This window comes from Eleutherodactylus coqui, chromosome 10 (genome assembly GCF_035609145.1).
Source record: "Eleutherodactylus coqui strain aEleCoq1 chromosome 10, aEleCoq1.hap1, whole genome shotgun sequence".
NCBI lineage: Eukaryota > Metazoa > Chordata > Amphibia > Anura > Eleutherodactylidae > Eleutherodactylus > Eleutherodactylus coqui.
The window spans coordinates 18924276-18933233 of NC_089846.1; positions in this window are offsets into that span (position 1 = coordinate 18924276).

Below are 8958 nucleotides of genomic sequence, written 5' to 3' on the forward strand. Positions count from 1 at the left end.
GGGACTGGTTTACGGGACATCAAGGCCAGAAGATCCAGTGATGTCAAGGATCAAATGCTGGAGCGCCAAAATGGCACTCTGGCACTACAGTGATTATATTGCTAAAATGTAGTTTTGGGCAGGGGGTCCCAAAACTATATAAAAATTAAGTCATTAGAAGTCCATGTGACAGTTTTATGGACTATCACCAGACTAGAATACCTGACGACGTCGTGAGTTGCATACCGTGGTGCCAGAGCAACCAAACAGCGGTATGTACATGCCTGACATGTACTTGGGGTGGGGGTACTCAATAGTTTAAAAAAATTAAATAAGTTAGACAACCACTTTAATCTCCACCAAAACACCATCATGAGCTAATGGATAAAGAGAGATAGTTCCAAGTTTCATTGTGATGCCTTTGATGGGCCAATCGAGAACAGCAATCTGTGTGCATCAGTCATCCATACAACATGTCTTTTTCTTACCATTCCTACTATCTGCACACTGATACAATATGGGAGGTTTGAACAGAACACCCTGTACAGTGTTCTTTCTACTACCCGGAAAATCCTTCAGGTGGAGCTCCATGCTTCTGCTAGTTGAGTCCTGGGTGGCTGATCAGCGGTGCCCTGTGCCATTTCCTGCTTTCTCTTTTTGTCTTGCCCCTGTCTTCTCCATTCACTTACTTCTCCCCCAGCAGTTTAGGACGAGCTCTGTTCGTTCTACAGGAAAAGAACATTAATTAATTTAAAAGCTACGATTCTTGGCATGTTCATAGCCCAGAGCTACTGCCGTTTGAAGTGGAGTCAGGAATACTGAATTTACAGCTGACATTTTTTAGTCAGTGTGTGCAGAGTAGAGCAGGGAAAGAGGAGGCCAGTGGGCAGCAGAGAAGCTCTGTGATCATTCTGTTTATCTCCCTGTCCCAAGGAAGGTGTGACATAACGTTTTGTTAATGTTACCTCTTCTCATTAATCAAAAAGCATATTTACTCTCTGATTGTCACATATGAGGTTTTTTTCCTAGCTGGCAGCAGAGTTGCTCTGTGATCATCCTGTCTATCTCCCTGTCCCAGGGAAGGTGTGACATGAAGTTTTTGTTAATGTTACCTCCTCTCATTAATCAAAAAGCATATTTACTCTCTGATTGTCACATATGAGTTTTTTTTCCTAGCTGGCAGCAGAGTTGCTCTGTGATCATCCTGTCTATCTCCCTGTCCCAGGGAAGGTGTGACATGAAGTTTTTGTTAATGTTACCTCCTCTCATTAATCAAAAAGCATATTTACTCTCTGATTGTCACATATGGGTTTTTTTTTCCTAGAAAGGGAGTGAAGTGATAAGGACTTGCTCGTCTAATCACTCCTCTATACCTTTTAACCTCACAGATGCTACAGTCATTGCTGGCCGTGGTATTTAAACATTTTTACAGAAAAAAAACTTCTCTACACAAGGCTTCAAATATTGAAAAAATGAAAAGAACAAAAAAAAACCCTACATATAGTTGGTATTGCCACATCCATAACTCGTACTATAAAACATCACATTATTTATCAAGCACATAAAATTCAATTAAAAAAATACAAATTAGCCATTTTCTGATCATCTTGCTTCTCCTAAACTTATTAAAAAATAATTTTATAAAGTATATACCCAGTTTCCATGAAAATAAGACCTACCCTAAAAATAAGGCCTAGCATGATTTTTAAATGGTGTCCAGGCAGATATACATGTAAAAAAGAAATATTTAGAGCAAAAATTAATATAAGACCCTGTCTTATTTTCGAGGAAACACGGTACCTCAAAATGCTACAAATAAAAACTACAAATTGTCCCACAAAAACAGACCACCTGCAGCTCTGTCAACTGAAAAATACAAATGTTCTGGTCCAGGAATGTGGAGCCACACAAAAAGTAATTTTGTAAAAAAAAATGTTTATATCCTCCAAAAGTGGTAAAAGATAATAAAACCTTTATGCATCTGGTGTTGTCATAACCACAATGACCCGTACAGTAAAGGTAACATTATATACCACACGAAATCACAAGAAAACATTGGTGAAATAGCTTTTTCCCATTGCCTCCAGCAAAGAAAAACTATATAAAAGTAATTGAATACATTCTATAGACCCAAAATTGGTTCCTATAAAAACTAGAACTCGTCCTGCAAAAGACAAGGCGTCATATAGCTGCATTGACGAAAAAATAAAAAAGTTATGACCTCTGGAGCACAAAAAGGGATATGATTTACTGGTTCTTAAGGCTTGGATTAGTTATGTCACTAAGGGTTCAAAAATGCACTTAAGGCAACGGAGTTCTGCGTCAAATACATTTACATGAGACATGAATTCAAAATAGACCATAAAAAAGTGACAGTTTCAGAACAGTTTTTTCAGTTTACAATGACAGTTGGTGGTTATAGCGTACCTAAGTATTCTACAATAGCCCAGCCTTCCCTCCCATTTGCTACATTGGTTTGCACCCTGTGTCATGTCTGTAAGCTTTGATTTTCAGGTGGTCTTTAGAGATGCGCGAGTATACTCGCTAAGGCACATTACTCGAGTGAGTTCCTGGATCAACATTTGAGATCAACAACCCCACTGGTCCCCTAATGTTTATATTCTGTAATATCATAGCGCTCTAAGAAGACATCTAGTCCCCTCTTAAACGCGTCTATGGATTTTGCCATCACCACATCCTCAGGCAGAGAGTTCCACAGTCTCACTGCTCTTACAGTAAAGAAACCCCTTCTGTGTTGGTGATGAATCCTTCATTCTTCTAGACATAGTGGATGCTCTCTTGTTACTGTCACAGTCCTGGGTATAAACAGATCATGGGAGAGATCCTTGTATTGTCCCCTCATGTATTTATACATAGTTATTTGGTCGCCCTTTAGCCGTCTTTTCTCCAGGGTGAATAATCCCATTTTTTATGCCTCTCTGGGTATTCCAGTCCCTTCATTCCATGTATTAGTTTAGTTGCCCTTCTTTGAACCCCCTTCAGTACTGTAGCATCTTTTCTGAGCACCGGTGACCAGAACTGTGCGCATTATATAAGGCTGACAAGTGCCTTATATAATGGAAGGATAATGTTCTCGTCCTTCGTCCCTATACCTCTTTTAATGCACCCCAAGACTTTATTTGCCTTTGCAGCAGCTGACTGGCATTGGTTACTCCAGTTTAACCTACAGTCCACTAGTACCCCCAGGTCTTTTTCCATATCACTTTTCCCTAGCAGTACCCCATTTAGTGTATATTGGTGACATCCATTTCTCCTGCCCATGTGCATAACCTTACATTTGCCATTTTTCTGCCCAAGTCCCCCAGCTTATCTAGGTCCGTTCGTAGCCGTACATTGTTCTCCGTTGTATTAATTATCTTGTATAATTTTGTATCATCTGCAAATATTGATATTTTACTGTGCAGCCCCTCTATCAGGTCATAGATAAATATATTGAACAGAATGGGGCCTAGTACTGAACCCTGTGGCACCCCGCTAGCAACGGTGGCGCAATCAGAGTACGAAGCATTTATTACCACCCTCAGCAGATCTATCTATCTATATTCTATCTCTAAGACAGTTCTTTACCCAGATACACACATTTTCACCCAATCCGAGCTGTCTCATGTTATATATCAGCCTCTTATGCGGCACAGTGTCAAATGCTTTAGAGAAACCCAGATATACTCTCAATATACTATCAATAGTCTCTCCTAGGTCCAGCATAGAACTTACTTCTCTAGAAGCTGATCAGATTGATCTGACATGATCGACCCCTCATGAACCTGTGCCGATGAGGAGTTATGCCGTTGTTTTCCTTGAGGTATTCCAGGATGGCGTCTCTCAGAAACCCCTCTAATATTTTTTCATTTATTGAAGTGAGACTTACCAGCCTGTAGTTACCAGGCTCTCTTTTGGACCCCTTTTTGTAAACTGGAACCACGTTGGCAATGCGCCAATCTCAATAGTGTCCCTAAATATAAGAAATAGCAGTCCGTCTATTACGTCACTTAGTTCCCTTAGAACCCTTTGGTGTATTCCATCTGGGCCCGGCGATTTATCGATTTTTAACCGGCTCTGCACTTCCTCCTGTGTTAGGCATGCAATATTTAGCAGGAGGGGGGGGGGGGGTTCGTTTTATCCCCTTGCATCTCATGTAACATTTCTTTTTCATTCGTAAATACACTTGAAAAAAAACTATTTAATAGATTTGCCTTCGCCTCATTGTCTTCTATGATTTCTCCTGCATTATTTGTTAAAGGGCCAGTGCTCTCAGTGCAAATCCTTTTACTGTTCATATAACTGAAGAATAGTTTAGAGTTATTTTTGCTTTCTTTGGCAATCAGTCTTTTTGGCTCCAGTAGTAATAGTGCTCTGTTAGTGGCTCCAGTAGTAATAGCTCCCCTCTAATGGCCCCAGTAGCAATAGTAAACCCTTTAGTTGCTTCAGTAGTAATAGTGACCCTGATAGCGGTCCCAGTAATGATAGTAACCCCTTTAATGGCCCTATAGTAATAACATACCTCTCAAGTGTCCCAAATTTGGGACACTGTCCCACAGTCCCGAGCACTAGGAGGCACGTCTTGCCCCTCCCCCATCTCCTCAGTACAATTACCAAGGTGAATGAAGGACCATCGCAGGTCCTTTATCAGCAGTGGAGGTCAGAGAGGAGGCTACATAGCTCCTTCCACCTCCAACATCACATATAGGGGAGCGATGGAGGATAACGCCAGGGGAGAAGAGGCCATTAGGGAATAATTCTGCTGGTGGGGCAGTTCATCCTCCTACAACTCCTGATTGCCATCGGACTGCAAGGCATGCTGAGAGTTGTAGTTCTATCAAACTGTAGGTCCTCAATCTGTTGAGATTTTAATAGAACTAAAACTTCCTGTATGCCCCGACAACTCCATACACTCAGGGCATGCTGGGAGTTGTAGTGCTACCATAATCTTGTGAGACAATAAGGCCGGTGACACATCGCCTTATCTTGGCCTCTAATATTCTGTCCGTAATACAGAAGTGCATCCTGACCGTACTGCCGATCTCCTGACCCACTCTGCAAACACTGTACATTCCTATGATACTTGGAGTTGAGATCAGGGGTCCGGCGGTTGGGTCGGGGGCGCACTTCTGTATTACGGAGGAGGCCCAAATACTGCAGTGTGTCACCGGCGTTGGGATAAGCCCGCACTGTCCAGCTGGCCAAGCTACACCCATCGCAGCTGCCAATGGCCACACTGCCCGCTGTGGGCAAAGCAGTTTCTATTGGTACCATTTTAGGCTCCATGTGACTTTTTCATCACATTTTATTGTGTTTCTTGGCATCCAGGTGAACAAAAAGCAGCAATTCTGGAATAGTTTTTTTTTTTTTTTCTCCAGCACCATGAAGTATAAATAATATGTTAACTTTATGCATTGAGTGAATACGATCATAGCGATCCCAAATTTATATTTTTTCTAGTTTTACACACTAAAGCCCCCCCCCCCCCTCCTTAGCGGCCCATAAGATTTAGACTTCTTCACCCCCGCCTGAGAAATGTTCCTCCTTACAATTAGATAAATGAACGTTCCGTCGGCTGCTGTAAAAGATGCCAAAACCAGACGGCAAACTCTTTAGAACTGCTCCAACTCCCTGCAGGAAGGGGTCTAGTAAAGCAGCTGTCTCTGCCAACAGCATCGCCAACCTGAGCTTCCGCTGTAAAGGCTGCAGCAAAGCGCAAGTGGGGAGGAATTAGACTTTAAATGCAAAGTAATTCAGTGCATTGTAGATTGTCTTGTAGCTACAGTGTTATTTCTTTTCTTAATTCTCCCAGTTTAATCACTCTGCACTAATTAAAGTTTTCATTTAGTCTAATTATTTCAGTGGCTGTATAATCGTCCCGTTCATCTTGTACTCTGGGGCAGAACAGCCGCAGTTTTACTCTTTCGCTGTGTTTTCCCCTCTTGACAATATTAAATGTAAACTTCTCCTCTTCTTGCTGGAGGGTGACATTACCCGGCGCCGTCATTTGCTATAGAAGAAATGTCCAAGTTAACTGCTGCTATTGGCAGCGCGGAAACAGAGGCTGCGGGAAACGACTCCTCCGTGGACCACAAAAATCCCGAAATGAGGCTTCAATCAAGGGCAAAATTGACTCTTGTTCTACGGAGAATTTTTTTTATGCCAAAATTGGAGATTTTTTTATTTACTTGTTATTTTGTCTTTTATTTTACTGTTTAGGACCATAGGCTTTTCTATAGGAAAAAAACATGGTGTCTAGAAAAGAGGCGTGGCCTCCTAGATGCACAAAGTGAGACCGGTTTACTGGAGAATGTGACCTATTAGGGGATATAGAAATCGTAGAGACCGGTATCCCACCCTGTATGGAGAAACACTTTGGTGGACACTGCGTAGCCAAGACTTAGTCACTTTATTAGAAACCCCCATCTAGTTGCATGTTGGAACTCCTTTGGTTTTCAGAAGCGCAAAAGTTCATTGTGGCATAGATCCTACCAGATGTTAGTATGTTCTGCAGGAATATCGGCCCCTGCGGACAGGAAGCTTTTGGTAGTTGTCACAAAGTAGCTGGAGGTGCTGACATGTTCTGACCAGCTGACAGGAAGGGGTCATCGATTCATGCTGCAGGAACCAAATTTTGAGCCTCCCATCAGCACGGTGCAGCTAGGGTTTTCAGACGATAAGTTATCATGAACGCCGGTGTCAGTATTGATTTTTTACTGGCCTTATTAATGGGCAGTAAAAAAAGAAATGTGTCCTTGGAGCTCCTCCAGCCGGGCAGAAATTAGCACTTTCACTTCAATTTCAGACACCGCCATTGGCCTCACAGAGGACCCTGGACTATCTCCCCTCCCTTGGTGTCTGCGCTATGTACTGTACATTTGCAAATGCAAACGGAAGCGCTGGCTGCCCCAGTTGCCATCTGGACATAACTTACTATTTGGGGCCACTGAGGTGGGGGTGGAGCGCTATTACTATTACGGCCACTAGGGGGTCCATTTTTAGTATTATGGTCACTGATGGGGTCCACTATTATTATTGAAGCTACTAAGGGGCTCCACTATTACTATTGTGACCACTAAGGAGGTCCATTATTACTCTTGGGGTCACTAAGGGGGTCCACTATTACTATTGGGGTCACTAAGGGGGTCCACTATTACTATTAGGTTCGCTAAGGGGTCCACTATTATTATTGCGGTCGCTAAAGGGGTCCACTTTTACTATTGGGCCCCTGGGAGTGAGCACTATTACTGTTAGTATACATTATTATTTGTTGGCAGCTAAATAAATTTTGGGGGCCATCAAGGAAGCACTAGTATTATGGGGTGATTGTGGAGAGGTTCATTGAGGGGTAGCAACAAAATAGAGAGGTAAATATCATGGCTGCAAGAAGTCTTCATGGCAGTCTGGGCCCTAAATAATGTAATTTCTGGAGCTAACTGCACTGTAATCACTATCACTGTGCAGATCTAATATCTGGCTCTTAAAGGGTGACTGGATTATTTCTAGGTATACTAGAGCTGCTGCAATCAGTGTGACCTCTGAGCTCCACCCCGGTGTCTGCATCCCTGCACACAGACCCCGGGAGGAGCTCACAAGTCACACTGATTACAGCAGCACCCGCTGTCTGGATAGGGACTACATTCCAAGTGAGTTAAATGCTTGTCGGGTTGCTGCCTGGCTGGACATATACTATGGGGGGTCACTATGAAGACTTGGGCCATTAAGGGGTTCACCATGAAGACTGTGGCTACTAACAGAGGTCGCTATTACTATTGAGTCCACTATGGGGGGACACTATTACTACTGGGGTCACTATTAGCACTGGAGCCACTATTAGTATTAATTCCATTAACAGGGGTATTATTACTACTGGGACCACTATGGGGGTCACTATCAATACTGGAACCACTATGGCAATCATTATTACTACTGGGACCAGCAGGGGGCCACTAACGACGTGATCATTACTATTGAGGCCACTTTCTATGGTTCAAATATGTGTTAGGTGTGTTGGATATTGATGCTTTCAATGCCTGTAAAGTGATTGCAAGTTAGGGGGCGCCATTTTACACTTCGTATCAGACAACATAAAAGCTTAGGGCACCCCTGATCAACCAATTTGTAAATAGTGTAATCCGCTTCTCTACAAGTCCACTCAAAACCAAGAGCATGGACCCGTTAGATGATGGAAGAACTTCTAATCCTCTTGAAGCACCTCATTGATATATTGCTCCTCCTAATTGGCACTTCTGGGGGCTCCTTGGTTTAGTCGGGGCTTGCCTCAATTTAAGGGTCTTTGTCTTGTGAGTGTACTGTACATCCTGTCATAAGAGGATATCATGTCTGTCCTTGGTAATTGTAATGATTTGTAATTAGTGACAGCTAATGACGTGGAGTGTGTGAAGCTCCGACAAGGAGGCTAAGAACCACAGCTCATTGACCAGAAGTTTATTACACCGGTGAGGCCCGGCCTAACCTTATTTGCAATTCAGAGCAGGTCAAGCCGTCACGCAAAGAGGCACAAAGCCATAGACAAGACACAATTACATGGTCCCCGCATGTGGTGAGACACACAATCTGTACATCACTGACGGAAGAAGAGATAACTCCAACTGTTACATTATAGATGGCCAACAGGACAGATAACTTACTACACGTGTTATAGAGGCAGCGGAAATATATGCATTACCCAACTACGTTACCTATAGCAGTTACAGGTATAGAATTGTATATAGAAGATGCCCAGGTTATACCAGCATGGCCTATTTCACTATATAAAGGAGATGTATAATTTATACCAGCTGTACATATGTAATTATATATAGAGAGTATACCCAGGTTATACCAGCATGGCCCACTAAACTATAAACAGGATGTAGAGCTTTTATCAGTAGTGCATATATAATTATGTACATGAGGTACCCAGGTTATACCAGCATGGTCCATATCACTATATACAGGATGTATAACCTATACCCG